General features: G+C 39.7%; 5 non-coding genes and 1 pseudogene across 5 annotated transcripts; 5 read left to right on the forward strand and 1 right to left on the reverse strand.

Annotated features, from left to right (window-relative positions):
* Positions 1-447: 447 nt before the first annotated feature.
* On the forward strand, positions 448-520 carry Trnak-uuu (transfer RNA lysine (anticodon UUU)). Its single transcript has one exon. It is a non-coding gene; the product is annotated as a tRNA-Lys (tRNA).
* Positions 521-2,621: 2,101 nt separating this feature from the next.
* Trnak-uuu (transfer RNA lysine (anticodon UUU)) lies at positions 2,622-2,694 on the forward strand. Its single transcript has one exon. It is a non-coding gene; the product is annotated as a tRNA-Lys (tRNA).
* Positions 2,695-5,158: 2,464 nt separating this feature from the next.
* LOC149106461 (uncharacterized) lies at positions 5,159-6,082 on the forward strand (annotated as a pseudogene).
* A 5,218-nt stretch (positions 6,083-11,300) lies between these two features.
* On the forward strand, positions 11,301-11,373 carry Trnak-uuu (transfer RNA lysine (anticodon UUU)). The gene has a single exon. It is a non-coding gene; the product is annotated as a tRNA-Lys (tRNA).
* Positions 11,374-13,108: 1,735 nt separating this feature from the next.
* Trnam-cau (transfer RNA methionine (anticodon CAU)) lies at positions 13,109-13,194 on the reverse strand. The gene is given in 2 exon segments: positions 13,109-13,144; positions 13,158-13,194. It is a non-coding gene; the product is annotated as a tRNA-Met (tRNA).
* A 704-nt stretch (positions 13,195-13,898) lies between these two features.
* On the forward strand, positions 13,899-13,971 carry Trnak-uuu (transfer RNA lysine (anticodon UUU)). The gene has a single exon. It is a non-coding gene; the product is annotated as a tRNA-Lys (tRNA).
* The last annotated feature ends 2,399 nt before the right edge of the window (positions 13,972-16,370 follow it).

A 16,370-nucleotide genomic window follows, 5' to 3' on the forward strand; every position in this document is an offset into this window, starting at 1 on the left:
TTAATGAGATGTAGGATGTGTAGGTATATGTGGTGGATTAATGAGATGTAGGATGTGTAGGTATATGTTGGGGATTAATGAGATCCAAGAGATGACTTACAATTAGGTTACCTGACTTTGCTGTCAGCCAGTTATACAGTTCCAGTGAAAGTCGTATAACCTGAAAAACATTTCAGTCACTCCGTTGTAAATTGAACGGAGCAAATTGATTTTATCTCGGTTTGGATTTTGGTTTTCCTTTTAAAAACCTGCATCTAATGAGCCAGAACAGTGAAATGTTATGCATCGATATGGAGCCAGAGGGGAATGGAGGTCAACTGCATTTTTCGGTATTAGCGAGCATTTAGAAGTCCACAACTGGTACTATTTTTAGTTTCACGATAATACTAATAATGTGCACCGCATCAAGACAAAGTTCCATCTTTTGTCTCGTCATTTGTATGAACCGCCCGGTTAGCTCAGTCGGTAGAGCATCAGACTTTTAATCTGAAGGTCATGGATTCAAGTCCCATACTGGGCGAATATATAGATCTAGGCCAGGCTAAAAGCGTAGCTCCTAGGCCGGGTTGTCCAAAGCCCGATTAAGCTAACCCAGAAAAAGGTAGAATTTTGATTTGAGTTTTGTAACTTTGCGGTGAAGTTTTCTGTATATTGTTTGGCCTTCCGTTTTGAGTTTTAATAATCACCCTATACACAAAACAAAACAGCAAAACACATTTGTATAGAAGAAAAAGTTATAATTTGGTTAACTTTTAATCCCGGGTTAGCGTTAACCGGCTTCCGAGCAATCCTGCCATGTTTCCCACAAGTTAACCTAATATGAGCCTGCGATCCAATGTATAACCAGCACTTGGTCAGCGATCAACTTCAAAAAAAACATGTGACCTCGAGGAGCTGTAAACTTGAGCCACGACATGGTCACGAGATACTGATCAGCGGATACCTTGTTTTGACAGGTGTCAATTGATAATAACATGGATGTCCAATATCAAGGAAGTGCACGGTAAACCAAGGCTGCATGTCTGTCAACCTATTATTTGGAGTATGGCCGCCATGTTGGGCAACTGCGTCGCCGTCGTCACCGTCGTGCGTACGCGCCCACGAGCTAGCCATTATAACCACGAGAAAATCAACTCATGGGTTTCTTTTTCTTTCCTACATGAGTATGGGGCTCCGCTTGACGGCCCTTCGCGCTGCCGGAGCTCCGCTATAATTCTATTTTTTATGCCTCATCCGGATAGATTATCCTCTCCTGCCTCATAGAGTTTCAAGCACCAAAAAGAACTTGTCGTTTTCTAGTACTTTGTGCATTTAGTGCCCTTGGGGCCAAATGGAATTATTACGGTGCATTCCTAGCCTGTAAAACTAATGAGGACTTACCACGATTTGATCGACTGTTATGAAATTAACTTTGAGAACAAGTTTTAAAAAGAAGATTGTTGGAATATAAGTATCAAAAACAACATTTCTGAGTTAGACTGAAATTAAATATATTTATAAAGGACCATAAATGAAAGTTTATGGTTAAAAATCAGAATACATTTTAATAAAACAAGACGAGTATTGCTCATAATTGTTTCCAATTCTGTTATCAGTCCGTCAAACGTATCGAGACCTCAAATACAGTGAAAAGAACCTGAATACCAGTAGACTCATTCAAGAATCAAGGAGGGCTCAATGGAAAAGTCTTTTTGATACCATTTGAAAATTAAAACGTAATGATCGTTTGAAAGATATTTCTTGTTCCCTTCAGTTGAGATAATCGAAAGAGAAAAAAGATTTCAATAAAAGAGAGAAAGTTCTTAAAAGTCTGCCCCGTTTGAGGATCGAACTCAAAACGTCACATTTCTAATTCAGATTATGAGACTGACGCGCTGCCTACTGTGCTAACGAGGCACTTGAAGGGTTTCCTCTAGAACGTAGCATGGTCTTCATCAGCGACGAGTAATTAGAACTCGCACTTTGACTGGTGAGTGAGATATTTAACGTGGAATTTTGAAGTCAAAGTACGGATTTTACCCTCGATTCTGCTGGGAAATGTGTTGTAATATACCGGTCATCTTAGCACTTACCTCTTGCTCTTGGGCGTGGTTTGCCCGTGTGTGCGAGAAGATGACTTACACCAAGTAGGTTGTCCTTTGCTGTCAGCCGGTGATGCAGTTTCATTGAGAGCCATTTAACCTAGAATACAGACCCGTCACTCCATTACAAAATACAGAGAGTGAATTGGGTCTAGTTTTTGTTAATTGTCAATTGAAATGGCTTTGATTGACCGCACGTGAAGATAATGTAAAGCTTTTCAGTGAACTGAAGAATTTTCTATGCCAGCGACTCTTAAAGCCACTTCAGAGACGCTCAGCTGTAACGTGACGTTTTCAATCATACATCAATTCATTTACTTATGTCGGTTTCAATTTACACCGCTTCTTCTCTAAAAAACCCCATCTGATAAGCCCGAGCTCAAAACTGTGCAATGTTATGCAGCCAAAGAGGAATGGAGGCCGACTGCAATTCTCGATATCACCAGAATTAGACGTCCACAACTGATACGGTTTTTAGAGTCACGATAATACTGGTTTCAAGACAAAATTCCATCATTTGTCACATCGTTTGTATGAGCCGCCCGGTTAGCTCAGTCGGTAGAGCATCAGACTTTTAATCTGAGGGTCATGGGTTCAAGTCCCATATTGGGCGATTTTAATTTTTTGTTTTTTCTTCAAGGCACAATGCAACACAAAGTGAGGCAAGGTGTATTAATAGGCTATTGACCAAGCGTGACGTCAAGATGGCTGGATATTGTTCAAGTTCTTTTTTTGTGTGTTTATGGACCGAGACGGAGTCGAGGTCCATACACACGCAAAAAAAGAACCAGGCCAATATCCAGCCATCTTGACCGAACAAGCTTGCATGATGAATAATACATTTATTTTATGGCTTTCGGGCAAATTTTTCCAGCGGGACACAGCGGCTAGTCCCGAGCGGGCAAGATAGCTCCATCTTGCCAGCTCGGGTAGCCTATCACAGCGCAGGATTTAATTCATATTGTCCGCTCACGGAGCTAGCCATATAATAAAGGGTCATATCCACTCGGTAAAAATAGCGGTATGTCCTCTGTTTTACTTGAGGTATTAGTCTCATCATAGATCTTCCTCTCTTGCCTCATAAAGTCTTTACTACCTAAAACCATGCCGTTTTCTGGTATTTTGTTGATTTAGCGTCCCGGGCGCTAAATCGAATTAGTACGGTGCATCCTTAGCCTCTAAAACCAATTAGTACTTACCAAGATTTGGTCGACTGTTACGAAATTAACTTTGAGAAAAAGTTTTAAGAAAAGATTTTTGGAATATAAATAACCTGAATAAAAACAGACTCAATCAAAAATCAAAGAGGGCTCAGTGGAATAGTCTATTTAATTAACAAATAAAGAAACCTAAGCCGTGTATTACACTGTGATAAAACACGACGGGCATTTGAGAACACGAGGGAAATGTAAAAAACACGAGCCGCAGGCAATACGGCGAAAAACATAAAATACGCCTCTTCTATGTTTTATACTCTGATAAAACATGGGTTTTTGACCAATCAGAGCCTGCGCAGGGTCCTCTCTATATTATAATACTATTTCAAAATTAAGACATAATGATCGTAAAAAAAGAAATTCCCTGTTTATACTTTAACTCAGATAATCGAAAGAGAAAAAAGATTGCAATAAAATGGAGAGAATTCTCAAATGCCTGCCCCTTGTGAGGATCGAACTCACGACCTTCAAATTTTGTAATTCAGATTTTGAGACTGACGGGCTGCCTACTGTGCTAACGAGGCACCTGAAGGGTTTGTCTTGAAACTTAGCATGGTCTTCATTGGCACAGTTAGTAACTGTGTTCATTGGTGACAAGTGATTAGAACCCGCACTTTGATCGGCTATCAAAGCGAGATATTTAGCGTGGTATGGTGAATTCAAAGTACGGCTTTTCAGCCTCGATTCTGCAAGGAAATGTGTTGTAATATACCGGTCATCTTGGCACTTACCCCTTGCTCTTGAGCATGGTTTGCCCATGTTTGCGAGCAGATGACTTTCAATTTAGGTTGTACTTTGTTGTCAGGCCGTAAATACAAGCTAATACAGTTTTAATGAAAGTCGTATAAGCTGGAAAACATTTCATTCACCCCGTTACAAATTACACGCTCCTGTGCCTGCTTTATAGTTTGTTTGTTTGTTTGTTTGATATTAGGGCTGCCTCATGACTGGATGCCTCAATGGTGGTTCTTGTTTGTTTGACGAGAAGAAAGACACGTTTTCATGTTCATACAAGCTGCCGTGGTCGGGAGTAAAAACGGGTAAGAACCTAGAACTAAAATTATTGCCGGGGCCCCTCCATATAATAATTCACCCATGTAGGTAGACTCAAAAGAGTTGTGTTTCAGTTTCCTTTTTGTTTTCGCAAACGCGCGCCGTGTTCAACTTGAGCTTCACTGAGACACGAGCCGAAGAAACGCATTGTGTCACATGGGTAGGAATGGCCGCGAAATGCAGAAATGGCAGTAACTCTCAAGTTAACAAAGTACTTGGGGCTCTAGTGCTATAAGCACGGTCATTCCGTTAAAAATTTACACCATTTCAGCGACCTTTTTTAAATGAAAATACTCGAATAAAGGAATTTAACTAGGCCAAGGTGCATTTGACGATTATTTCTGTTTGAATTGTAGACGAAAGGTTGTCGCTTTGTCAATGAATGGCTAAAAACCTCATAACACGGGTCATTACAGAATTAACAAAAAGTTTTTATTTTCCTAATGGTGTTTCATCTGAGGACAAGTATTGATTTAATAACGCAAATCAATAACAACACAGTTGATTAAAAATTTAGCATGGTTCCATTTCCGCCACTTGGTAATTAACTGTGAAAACAAGACCAGTTTTCTCAATAAAAAGCATTTATTTTTCATCAATAAAGCGAAACCGTTGAAGTGAAACACTTAGCTATTGATCAACTTGAAGTTGATAAAGGTGAATTTGTCGCAGTAGTCAGTATGTGAGAGTTTTGGGATCTGCGAGGTTATACAATAATCCATACACACGCGCCATTTTGTTTTTCAGAACTTGAGTTTCACTTCAATACACTTAACACTACTGGCAAGGATGGTCCAACTTCAAATGCCGAGTACAAAGGCTCCTCCCTTGAAATATAAACGTGACAAATGGTCTGCAAGAGTGGAGTGCACCCTTAACTGGCTACTACTACGTTGACATGTGCGGTGCCACAGGCGGTGGATCATACGGGGGTAAAGGGGTGAGGATAAACGGTACATTCCATGTTAAGGAGGGAACCAAACTTATTGTGTTGGTGGGCCAGCGAGGTGCTGAACGTCCTCCGCAATACAGAAGTGGTGGCGATGGGGGATCATTTGTGTTTTTTCCTTCCAACACTAGCCCCCTCAGTATTGCTGGCGGAAGTGGAGGGGAGCAATATAAGAAGACGGCGGACCAGGACAAGCGAGTGAAGCTAAAGGATTGATGCTTGGCACCGTTGGACAGTGCGGCCGGTTGATTTGTGTTGAACCATGAGTTTGGTGGGAATTAGTTGAAGGATACAGTGGCGCAGGATTCAGTGGTGATGGTGAATGCTTCAATCACAGCCAGGCAATCATGCAGTGCAATGAATCGGCAGCGAAATCATTTCTAAAGGGTGGAAGAGACGGATCTCAAGATTATCGTGACTGTTGCGATGGCGGGTTTGGTGGAGGTGGAGCATCATCTACTTATGTACCAGGGGAAGGGGGAGGATACTCTGGTGGAAGTGTTAACGGAAGCTTTGCAGATACCGTAAATCCCCGAATTAGCGCTCGGGGCCCTTATTTCAAATTTAGGAGAAGACGGGGGGCGCTTAATCGAGGGGAGGGGGCGCTTGTTTACTTTTTTCCAAATCGTGACCTGACATGATCATTTTTTTAATAAATCATTTGCGCGTAAACAAAAACATAAGCTGTTTATCGACATAAAAAGCTGATCCTAAACTTTAAATCGCGGCACCGTTAGTACTTGTACTTTTTTTTACGTGTTCATAAACTGAAACAATGCACAAATCTGATACCACACGACGAAAACCGTATACATCCTTTGCTGCCTCATTACTCGTCCACAAAATGGGGGCAGCGGAGTGGGGCGCTTATTCGAGGAGGGGGGGCGGTTATTTTAAGTTTTGGCCGATAGGAGGGGTGCTTATTTGAAGGGGGCGCTTATTCGAGAGGGGGGGGCGCTAATTCGAGGATTTACGGTATCTTCATGTCAGGTGGTGGCGGTTCGTTTGTTCCTACTAAAACGTGAAATGCGGAGACAGGAGCATGCGACAAAGGGGATGGTTACGTCACATTTCGCTTCTTGGGTTATAACAGGCCTTGAACCTTTCATAGACTTTCATGAATTTAGAATGGAAACATAAATACATGTAGTGACAGAATAACAAAGACAATGATGATCAAAGATTGAGAACAGAATCTGTAGCTCATAAGTTAAATGAGTGTCAGTTAAATATATTATCAAATTCAGCTCTTTGAGGTTTTTATTAACACTAGAATAAAAGCTATATATAATGCAGTTAAGTCTCTATAACAATCACCCTTGAGCAGGATAAACTGATCGTGTCGATAAGAGTAAATTGAATGCTTATTGATGTATAGTCGCGACTTAAACCCTGGCATTTAAAACTAATGAAAGAGCAAACAGATCGATAACGCAGTTTTAGTTTAATCTCAAGCTCAAAATTTCTCACGCTTGTCCAATCTTGCCTTCTCTTCAAAACAAGAACCTGAAATGACCAAAATTCTGCATTTTCTAGAGAACGTATACCACGACGGTTGCATTGATTACAAATGAATCACTGAGAAATGAAATGATATGCAGGACAGCTCCATTAAGATCGATGCATAATAATCTTGACGCGAATCGAAAATCAAAATCGTAAAATATACTAAATTCAATTTTTACTAGGCATATAGTCCTTGGCGTCGCCGACGGCATTGCTTAAGCTCCCATTTACATGGGAGGTCAGCCTCTCATCCTAAGAGGCTGCTTGTGTGGTTTGCTCATGTTCATCCCAAGAACGATCGATCGCAGATGAGAGTATCGTAAAAAGCCGTAAACAATAATTGCGGCTCCTCGTCAAGGTTCTTTGATAACTCAGCTATAAAGTCGACAAGCGTTTCGGTACTGAAGTGTGTCCCTCCTGCTGGAACTATCTCGTTTACGTTAATTCGCCGATCAGTACCTTTTCATCTTTATACCAATAACTACACGCCAATCGTTTACATCTTCTTTTCCATAATCAGTACAGCTGAAGGTTTTGAACACTTAAAGGCCATCGTCATCAATCGCGTGCTTGATTATTCGATGGGTTGATGCTCGGGGCTTTTCCGCTCCAAACCAAGTAGTAATTACATTGCTTTTTCCATAGCTTTCAATTCTCGCGGACCTCGCTACTTGATTGACCTCAGATCAAATCTAAATGTTGCAGTGACAATGATATCTGGAGGAATAACATTGTAGATTGCGTTGCTTTCGGCGGCCAAGCGCCGGAGGTTTTTTTCGCGGCATTCGCAGACGGTATACGTTGTCGACGAATTTGAACTACCCTTTCGCTGCAACATGTAATATTAGATCGCAGTAAGAACTTTACAATGAACCATGCCAATCAAGGCTTAATCCGGCTACTGTAACTCAAGATAAAAATGGTGAACGCGTATATTATATTACTTTATAGCATAAATTATATAGTCGGTACAGAACATAAGCGTGCATATGAAGAATGTTTGGCAAATTAACATATTAAAACGTTACAAGGTTTGTCCGCCATTTTGAATAATCAAATTAAGCCAGTGTCAGAAACTCGTCTGTCCGGTTTGACCGTGACGTAAGTGTCTTCTCATTGGCTCACATCCAAGTCTTTTGTTGTTTCGCTTTATAAGTGCGACACCACCCGGATGGTTGGGCGGCCAATTAATTCCACCGCAATGTACATATCTTTCCTCATCTCACTTAATCTCTCTTAAAACAATACCTCCTGCATAGATAGTCAAGTATTCTACTTCAACGCACCCCCCCCCCTCACCAAATATAAGCAGTATAATCAACTATTCTATCTCAACTCCCCCAATATCCTCCCAAGCCTGCATTTCATTATTCCCCCTCATAAACCTACACAGCCTACATCTCATTTATCCCCCACATATACCTACACATCCTACATTTTATTAATCTCCCACATATACCTACACCTACTTACATCTCATTTATCCCCGACATATACCTACACAACGTACATCTAATTAGTCTCCCATATATACCTCCACATCCTACAACTCATTTATCCCCCACATATACCTACACATCTTACATCTCATTAAACCCCCACATATACCTACACATCCTACATCTCATTAATCCCTTACATATACCTACACATCCCACATCTCATTAATCCCCCACATAATCCTATACAGCCTACATCTTATTGATCCCCCACATATACCTACACATCCTACATCTCATTAAACCCCCACATATACCTACACAGCCTACATCTCATTAATCCCCCACATATACCTACACATCCTGCATCTCATTAATCCCCAACATATACCTACACAGCCTACATCTCATTAATCCCCAACATATACCTACACAGCCTACATCTAATCAATCTTCCACATATACCTACACATCCTACATCTTATTTATCCCCCACATATATCTACCCATCCTACATCTCATTAATCCCCCCCATATTCCTAAAGAGCCTACATTTCACAAATTCCCCACATATACCTACACAGCCTACATCTCGTTAATCCCCCACATATACCTACACATCCTACATCTCATTAATCCCCCACATATACCTACACACCCTACATCTCATTTATCCCCCACATATACTACACAGCCTACAGCTAATTAATCCCCCACATATACCTACACAGCCTACATCTCATTAATTCCCCACATATACAGTGTGCGTCGCTTCTGGAGTCATTTCAGGTTATTAAGATTACTTGGAACACGTAGATTGAAATATTTTTCGAATTATAGTATACGTCATGTCATAGATCTTATTCCAAAATGGCTGCCAGTGACTGTTATCTGGTCAAGTTTCCTCAACGCCCCTTGAACCCCTTATGGTGCAATATCAAAAAGAAATAAAATAATACAATACTCTAAGAAACTTCGGTGTTTTGGAATAAAGACGGCAAAGTTTTGACCCCTTTTCAGTTTATGCTAGAAGAGATTTACATGTGGAAAAGAAAATTACTCTGCCCCCCCTCCCCCAGGGGGGGGGGCACTGCCATATATATGGGCTATATAGGTATGTGCCGCTGTGAAGGGTATGGTTTTCAAGCAGTTTACTCTAGAACAGGGCATATAAATCAGAGCGTTTGGGTCTAGAATAGGGTATCATTTTTCACAAAACTGACTAGCTGGTTGAAGATTTTATCTAGACTAAGGAAACCAGGAATTGCCACTCAAAAATAGAAAAAAATCAAATCGGGAAGTTCAAATTTACGCAAATCAGCCTCAACAGTGTCGATAGATGGAGGGATTTGGGGAGTTTACACTAGTATATGGTAGCAAAATTCAGCTGAACTAGCTCTGGTATAGGCTAAGGGTTCCAGGGTGCCAGCGGCACATCCCCACCCAGAAATTCCCAAAGTACCCCTTCCCCGGCTCTGGCCTACCTAGCTTGGTTTACATGTTTTTAATATACTTTCTTTTATTCTTTACCTGTAATTTCTAATCAGGTAGAACTAAAGCTATAAAATTCAAGGGACAATGTCATGAATTGCGCATGTGCGACCTTTCGATCGAAACGTGAAAAGTTCAGGGGAGCTTATTCGCTTCAGTCGAGCGGCGGGCACTCCGGAAATGAGTGTCGGGCCTTGTCTTTATTTTAGCAGTGGAAACCCACCTTGCGAAACCCCCACAACGGAAACTCACTGAAATCGCGTTAGATCGGCCTGAAGAGCTGACAAACAACCAAGAATACAACACAGCAACAGGGTAAGTAGATTTTATTCACAAAATATAAGGAAAAATTAGTTTTAAAGCAAAACCGTTCTGTTCCCATACAAGCCTTTGTAAATTCAAACCGTTGTAACACAACACCTAGCCTCCATATAATGCAAGGCGAGAGTCACGTTTCGCGTATTCAAACTCGGTCGTTATGTATATATACGTAATAGTATATGTCGGCCTTATATGTCGCGTCGCGCTGAACGTTCGCATAAAAGTACCAAAAAAAGATAAAATGTTAACTCCTCGCATTATGAACTTGGGCCGTCTGTGAGTTGTGAAGTTGAATGATACATGGCTCATGTTGCAAGACCAATCTTGGAAACATTTCCTGAAATGCTTGAAACCCTTCGGCATGCCTGCAGCCTCTACAGAAAAAGGTTTCAATAAAAGGGAGAAAAATCTCAAAAGTCTGCCCCGTGTGAGGATCGAACTCACGACCTTCAGATTTCTAAATCAGATTATGAGACTGACGCGCTGCCTACCGCGCTAACGAGGCACCTGGTGAATTTTCTCCGAAACTTAGCAAGGTCTTCATTAGCGACAAGTAATTAGAACTCGCACTTTGATTGGCTATCAAAGTGAGATAATATTGAATTCAGAGTAAGGCTTTTTAACCTCGATTCTTCAGGGAAATGTGTTGTAATATGCTGGTCATCTTGGCACTTACCTCTTGCTCTTGGGCGTGGTTTGCCCGTGTGTGCGAGAAGATGACTTATAATTTAGATTGTACTTTGTTGTCAGCCAGTGATACAGTTTCAGTGAGAGTCATATAACCTGAAAAACATTCCAGTCACTCCATTACAAATTACACGGACCAAATTGAGTCTAGGTTTTGCTTATTGTCAATTGAAATGACTCTGAACTGACCGCGCTTGCAGATAATGTAAAGGTTTTCAGTTAACTGACGAATTTTCTTTGCCAGCCGCAGCGACTCTCAAAGCCACTTCACAGATGCACAGCTGCAACACGATCTTTGCAATCATACATCAATTCATTTTATGTCGGTTTGGATTTATAACTTTTTCTGACGAAACTACATCTGATAAGCCAGAGATCAAAACGGTGGAATGTTATGGAGCTAAAGCGGAGGAATTAAGGAAAGGCCTATTGCAATTCTCGGTATGATCACTATTAGAGGTCCACAACTGATAAGGGTTTCCGTGTCAAGGTAACATCAATAATGTGAACCGCATCAAACAAGGTTCAATCAGTTGTCTCGTCATTTGTATGAGCCGCCCGGTTAGCTCAGTCGGTAGAGCATCAGACTTTTAATCTGAGGGTCATGGGTTCAAGTCCCATATTGGGCGATTTTATTTTTTGTCTTTGTTCAAGACACAATACAACACAAAGTGAAGCAAGTTGTATAAAATTATATCCATACAGTAAAAAAAGCACTATTTCCTATGCAGTACTTGAGATGTTAGCTTCATCCGAGTAGATCATCCACTCATAAATCCTTTACTATCGAAAAACATGCTGTTTTCTAGTACTTTGTTGATTTACTGCCCCGGGCGCTAAACCGAATTATTGCATCCCTAGCCTCTAAACTAATTGATACTTACCACGATTTGGTCGACTGTTACCAAATTAACTTTGAGAAGAAGCTTTTAAAACAAGATTAGTGGAATATAAATAACCTGAATATCAATAAACTCAATCAAGAATCAAGGAGGACTCAACAAAAAAGTCTATATGATACTATCTCAGATTTAGACCTAATGATCGTAAAAAAAGACATTCCCTGTTTATACTTTAATTGATATAATCGAAAGAGAGAAAAGACTTCGATAAAAGGGAGAGAATTCACAAAAATCTGCCCCGTGTGAGGATCGAATTCACGACCTTCAGATTTCTAATTCAGATTATGAGACTGACGCGCTGCCTACTGCGCTAACGAGGCACTTGTAGGATTTGCTCTGAAACTTAGCAAGGTCTTCATTAGCGACAATTAATAAGAACACGAACTTTGAGTGGCTATCAAGGTGAGATACTTAGCGTGGAGTTTTGAATTCAAAATACGGCTTTTACTATCGATTCTGCTAGAAAATGTGTTGAAATATACCGGTCATCTTGCCACTTACCTCTTGCTTTTGGGCGTGGTTTGCCCGTGTGTGCGAGGAGACCAGAAGACCAGTTACAATTTAGGTTGTACTTTGTTGTCAGCCAGTGATGCAGTTTCAGGGAGAGTCGTATAACCTGGCAAAAATTACAGTCACTTGATTGCAAAATACAAGGAGCAAATTAAGTCTAGTTTTAGCTATTTGTGAATTGAAATAACTTTGAACTGACCGCGCGCGTAGATAAACGTGAAGCAGGTCAATGGTTTAAAAATAGCCGGACAGTCTCCCAAAGTAAAAAGCACTATGTCCTCTGTTGTACTTGTGTTAACCTCATTATAGATCTTCCTCTCTTGCCTCATAAATTCTTTACTACCAAAAAGAAGTTGTCGTTTTCTAACACTTTGTTGATTTAGTGCCATTGGGGCTAAATCGAATTATTACGGTGCATCCTTAGCCTGTAAAACTAATTAGTGTTTACCATAATTTGATGGACTGTTACATAATCTTCTTTAAGTTGAAGTTTGAAAAAAAGGGATTTTTGTAATGTAAATACCAAAATTAAAGCAGCATTTCTGATTTAGATTGAAATTATGTATATCTATAAATGACCATAAATGAAAGTTTGCGGTTAAAAATCAAAATACATCTTAATAAAAAAAAGAGAGAGAGAGAGAGAGAGATGAGTATTGTTCATAACTGTTTCCAATTCTGTTATCAGCCCGTCAAACGTATCCAGGCCTAAAATACAGTGAAAAGAAGCTGAATACCGATAGACTCAATCAAGAATCAAGAAGAAGGGCTCATTGGCAAAGTCCATTTGATGCCATTTAAAAATTAAGGCGTAATGATCGATTGAAAGATATTTCTTATTTTAAAATTAAGACATAATGATCGCAGAAAAGATATTCCATGTTTATACTTTAATTGAGATAATCGAAAAAGAAAAAATATTGCGATAAAATGGAGAGAATTCTCAAAAGTGTGCCCCGTGTGAGGATCGAACTCACGACCTTCAGATTTCTAAATCAGATTATGAGACTGACGCGCTGCCTACTGCGCTAACGAGGCACCTGTTCAGTTTGTTCTGAAAATTAGCATCAAGTAATTAGAACATGCACCTTGAGTGGCTATCAAGGTGAGATATTTAGCGTGTAATATTGAATTCAAAGTAAGGCTTTTTACCCTCGATTCATGTAGGGAAATGTGTTGTAATATACCGGTCATCTTGGCACTTACCTCTTGCTCTTGGGGGTGGTTTGCCCATGTGTGGGAGGAGATGACTTACAATTTAGGTTGTACTTTGTTGTCACGGCCGGTGATGCAGTTTCAGTGAGAGTCGTTTAACTTGGAATACATTTCAGTCATTCCAAATTACAGGGAGTACATTGAGTCTAGTTTTTGATAATTGTCAATTGAAATGACTTTGAAATGACCGCGCGTGAAGAAAATGCAAAGGAGGAATTTTCTTTGCCAGGGGCTGTCAAAGCCACTTTAGGGATGCGCAGCTACGTGACCTTTGCAAACATACATCAGTTCATTTTATGTCGATTTCGATTTATAAGTTCTACTTAAAAAAACTTCAGCTGATAAGCCAGAGCTCAAAACGGTGCAATGTTATGGAGCGAAAGAGGAATGGAGGCCGACTGCAATTCTCGATATGACCAAAATTAGAGGTCCACAACTGATACGGTTTTTAGAGTCACGATAATATCAATAATGTGCACTGGTATCACGACAAAGTTCCATCATTTGTCACGTCATTTCTATGAGCCGCCCGGTTAGCTCAGTCGGTAGAGCATCAGACTTTTAATCTGAGGGTCATGGGTTCAAGTCCCATATTGGGCGATTTTATTGTCTATCTTTTAGTTCAAGACATAAAGGAACGCAAAGTGAGGACAGGTGTAAAAGGTCATATTCAGTCAGTCAAAAAATGCACTATGTCCTGTGCAGTACTTGAGATGTCAGCCTCATCATAGATCTTCCTCTCTTGCCTCATAAAGCCATTACTACCAAAAAACATTCCTTTTTCTAGTACTTTATTGATTTAGTGCCCCGGGTGCTAAATCGAATATTACGGTGCATCCCTAGGCTGTAAAACTAATTAGTACTTAGTAGAATACCAAGATTTGGTCGACTGTTATGAAATTAAGAAGAAAATTGAGAAGAAGTTTAAAAAAAGATTGTTGGAATATAAATAAGTTCTTTGAAATTGATTTTGTGAGAAAACTTAACGCTATAAGCGAACGACGTTTCGACTGTCGAAACGGTCGTTTTCAAGTTCCGTAGAAAAATAAAATGACATGCATAAATATATGGTTAAAAAAGCTAAAATATGTATATGGAACAATAGGCGATAAAAGTTAAAAAAAGCTTAATGCGAATGGTATGCATAGTTGTAAAAAATATAAAATTGTAATTATAAGCCAAAAAGTGACGAGAATTTAAAAAGCGTTGAAACCAAAAACCTGAACAAATACTTTCGGGCGGAGCGAATCACATTGTTTGTTGAGTTTCGGCTTTAAAATTCTAATAAAACGCATTTCAAAAATCAGACAGTCAAGCTTGCTTTGGCACTTAAAGGTTAAAAATCCAAATACATTTTAATAAAAAAAGAGATGAGAATTGTTCATAATTGTTTCCAACTCTGTTATCAGTTCGTATCCAGACCTCAAATACAGTGAAAAGAACCTGAATACCGGTAGACTCAATCAAGAATCAAGAAGGAGGGCTAAATGGAAAAGTCCATATGATGCCATTTAAAAATTAAGACCTAATGATCGGTTGAAAGATATTTCTTGTTTCCTTTGATTGAGATGTATAATCTAGAGAGAAAAAAGATTTCGATAAAAAGGAGGAAATTCTCCAGTTTGCCCTGTGTGAGGATTGATTCAGATTTCTAATTCAGATTATGAGACAGACGCGCTGCCTACTGCGCTAACGAGGCACCTGCTTCGTTTGCTCTGAAACTTAGCAAGGTCTTCATTAGCGACAAGTAATTAGAGCTCGCGCGGACGTTGATTGGTTATCAAAGCGAGATATTTAGCGTGGAATTTTGAATTTAAAGTGAGGCTTAAATCCTTCATAATTATGACACAAGCTTCCCTAGAATGACCGAACAGATAAACATTTAATACCGCAGCCCAAAATTAAATTACAGCGCTTTAAAAGCAGTCCAGACAGCCTAAAACATTCTTACATCCTTGATGTAAGCAACTGAGTAATAGAAAGACAAACTTTTCTCTTCTTCTGAACTTTACTCATTGAATTTCGCAAGTTAAGTTCCTGCTCTTACATAAATTGTTTACATAAGAATTAACCCACAGAGTTGCTGTTGGTAGGTATTTCCCGTTAGTTGCTTTTGTGACCGTGACATTACCTTTTAAAATATATCAAAATCGAATGAAGCAAAATGTTACGTGCACTGTTTTAAGTACAAATATAAAACCTCACGTTTACGGCAGTTGTCACTTTCATTTTGACAGCAGAGAGATTCATGTTCAAAAGAAAAACCCGAAACCAATTTCCTGTAGAAAATTAGCACTCTCATTTCCTCAAACAAAACTGCGTTAAATTGAAGAGGCATGCATTGAATTATTTCTCTTTCATCGAAATCTTAGCTCTTTCTCGTTTATTTTTATTAAAGAAAACAAGTTATAATCTCTCTAACTATCCCCTGCATCTCATTACTCCCCACATATACCTACACAGCCTACATCTCATTAATCCCCCACATATATATACCTACACAGCTTACATCTCATTACTCCCCACATATACCCACACAGCCTACATCTCATTAATCCCCAACATATACCAACACAGCTTACATCTCATTACTCCCCACATATACCCACACAGCCTACATCTCATTAATCCCCAACATATACCAACACAGCTTACATCTCATTAATCCCCACATATACCTACACAACGTACATCTCATTTAATCCCCCACATATACCCACACAGCCTACATCTCATTAATTCCCAACATATACCAACACAGCTTACATCTCATTAATCCCCCACATATACCTACACAACGTACATCTCATTAATCCCCCACATATACCTACACAACGTACATCTCATTAATCCCCCACATATACCTACACAGCCTACATCTCATTAATCCCCGACATATACCTACACAACGTACATCTCATTAATCCCCCACATATACCTACACAACGTACATCTCATTAATCCCCCACATATACCTACACAGCCTACATCTCATTAAT

Source organism: Orbicella faveolata, unplaced genomic scaffold (assembly GCF_042242905.1).
Source record: "Orbicella faveolata isolate gen_17 unplaced genomic scaffold, um_ofav_v1 contig_3, whole genome shotgun sequence".
Taxonomy (NCBI): Eukaryota; Metazoa; Cnidaria; class Anthozoa; order Scleractinia; family Merulinidae; genus Orbicella; species Orbicella faveolata.